We start from the raw sequence: 3,160 nt of genomic DNA on the forward strand, positions 1-3,160 counted from the left end.
ATAGGGTTTTAATTGTTGCACTATATAAGTGCAACTAAAAATTAAAAGAAACAAGAATTATTCAATAATAAGAAACCCTGGCCACCCCATCTCTGTCTCTTTCTCTCACGTTACACTATTGAGTGAAGAAGAATATTTTTCTTGTTCTTCTTTCTTGATTCTTGAAGCCCTTGATTGTTCTAGCAAAATAATCAAGGGTTCTGCGGACTGTCTTAGTGTGGATTATCATAAGTGCGATCCTACTTTGGATCAATTAGCGAAGAATCACGTGAACAGTGTTTGGTGAATTGTAGCCGATGAACAATGCTATGAACAGTATTTGTGAGCATAATCAGAGATATTCGGAGGAGCCTCCAAACATGTGTAAGCATTCGAAATCCTTGAATGGATTTATCATATTGTTGTAATGCAAAACTTGTAAACATTATAATCTGTACCCAGACTTGGGATTAAAGCATATGATCGGTTTTATTTGTTTTAAAACTGTGTTTTTCCACTGCGTAAATCCGATCACATGCTAACAGTGGTATCAGAGCCTTGGGTATCAGATTATTTTGTTTAATCATTCTGTTTGATAACATGATTTGTTTGATAATATTTTTTGCATAATATGTTTTCATGAATCTGATGGATTTTGTGTATTGATTGGTTTAATTGATCAATTGACTAATGATGTGTTGATGAATGACTTATTGGTTGGTTGATGTCTTGGTCGAATGCTTATGCATTCGATTTGATTTGCATCCATATCGATATGTGAAAAAACTGCAAAAAAGGTTACTGTGCGATTCATTGTTTTGCAGTGTTAGCCGTGCGAAATAACACTTTGCCGCGGTGAGATGCAAAAAGTGAATCTGGCCACGGCGAAATAAACCTTCGCCGCAGCGAACTGCGGGAAAAGTAGATCTAGCGGCGGCGAAATAAAACTTAACTGCGACATAAATCTCTCTGGAACGTTTTGTGTTTTATGGAAGTTTATGGTGTTTATTGCAGCGAAATAAAACTTCGCCGCAGCAACCATATGTGTATGAACTTTGCCACGGTGAAGAAATTTCTTCACTGTGGCGAGAAAGCTACTGTTCCGTTTTGCTTTTCTGTTTTTCGCACAGGGGGCCAAATTATAGTTTTTGACCCTATAAAGCCAATAATAATTCTACACATATAAGAAGGGTAATTTAATAATTCCACCCACTCAAATTCAAAATGTTAATTTTGGATGTATGCAATGTTCTTGTTTGAAATTGCATGGTGCCCGGTACATGAGCCTTAGACCTTTGGTATGTTTTTGTAATTTTGGGTTTACTTGTAATTTTATAAAGAAATAGGACCCGCGTGTCCTGCCTCTCTCTCTCTCTCTCTCTCTCTTATATCTTCATGTACTTCTTCTTCTCATCTCACTCCCCTCTTATGTAACGCAAGGTTTCTATTTTATCGATGTAAATTAGAATAAGATTTTTTATTATAAAAAAAAAAATACTTTGTAATGATCGTGAAGAAGAAACGAAGGAGCTATGAAAAGGAATAACTTGAAGACCTAAGATTTACTTTTAAACCCCTATGTTGACCCACCGATTCCTCTAGGCTCGAGGAAATCGGCTTTAGTGGGCCATGTACCGACATGTTTTATTTTGTTTAGAATGCATGCTAAAGTTTAATGTTCAATAACATGCCAAACAATGACATTCTAACAAAGATAATAATCTGGTGAGACATTAAATAAAAACCCTCAACTTAAGTATATTAAGTCATGTATGCCTTCCATCACCATGGTTTTAATCAAACCACTGTTCGTCAGAACCTTGTTAGCCAAAGCGAAGGGTACACTTCTACCAGTGGGAGTTTAAAATTCATTGGAGTTTTCCTTAATGGTGATGGGTTGACTTAAAATGATAGTTTTGCTTGTTCACCAAGGCGAAAATTGATAAACACTTCATAGGCATAGTGGAGAAGTACACTTGTTATGTACGTGACGACATGTAGTGTACACTCTACTAATACTAGGAATCACCATTAAGGATGATGGCTAGGCCGTTGGATTGTGTGATTGACTTGTTGGCTTGATTCAGATTTGAGGTTGGTAGTGGGAGCTATCAACTGGTATGGATTAAGTTTGTTGGCCTACCTAATCAACCCATTTTGGCTTGTTCACCAAAGCGAAGGTTTGAAATGGGCTAGATGGGATCTTAGTCCACTAGGAAAGCCAACAAGCTTTCCCGAGTTAATAGTGAGGGCTATTGGCTTGAGAAAAATAGTGGGAGTGATTATTTAATAAAAGGCCTTATTAAATAAAAATAAACATGATAATAATTTTGCTTTATTCTGCACTTTTAGTTTCACTTAATTGAGCAAAATGATCCAAATATCACTGCAACAAATCATCGAACTGGGAGAGAAATGGAATGGTGAGAATTTTGTTGACTGGTATAGAAGTATAAACGATATACTTCAGTCAAGCAATAGATTATACACCATTCAGTAGGCTTTGTCACCAGAGCCTGCTGATAGTTCTATCCATGAGACTGGGTATGTATATGTGAAACATACACATGATGCGAAAGTAGAAATGACTAGATACATTGTGCTTGCATCAATGACACCATTATCGCGACAGTAGTGCCAGAGAATGGACTTGGCTTCTATTCTTCATTTTCTTCAAAAAAATGAGAAGCATATGGTGTCTCAGTCATTATTCAGATGTAGGATGGAAGAGAGTACCAAAATTAGCGATCATATACTCAAGTTGACCGAGTATATGAACAGGCTTGAGATTTTGGGATGCAGACTTAATGAAGGTTTAGCAATAGACCTCATATTACAGTCTTTGCTAGATTCTTTCTCTCAATTTGTCTATGACTTCATTGAGGATGATAAGAAGAATACCCTTTTCGAGCTTTTGGATATGTTGAATGCTATCGAGTCAGACATGAGAATGTCAGAAACATTGACGTTGGTTGAAGCCAACTCAAGTGCGAAGGTAAGGGCTCAGAAGTCGTTGGAAGGAACTGCTATAGATAGAAATGATGTTTGTCCTTACTGTGGGAATCCTAGCCACTAGAGGAAACATTGCAAGACCTTTCTAGCAAAAAGGAAGAAAAATGTTACTTCTTCGTCAGGTATGTTCTTGATTGAGATTAACTTCTCCCGTCAACATCTTGGGTCA

Source organism: Pistacia vera, unplaced genomic scaffold (assembly GCF_008641045.1).
Source record: "Pistacia vera cultivar Batoury unplaced genomic scaffold, PisVer_v2 Contig897, whole genome shotgun sequence".
Lineage (NCBI taxonomy): Eukaryota > Viridiplantae > Streptophyta > Magnoliopsida > Sapindales > Anacardiaceae > Pistacia > Pistacia vera.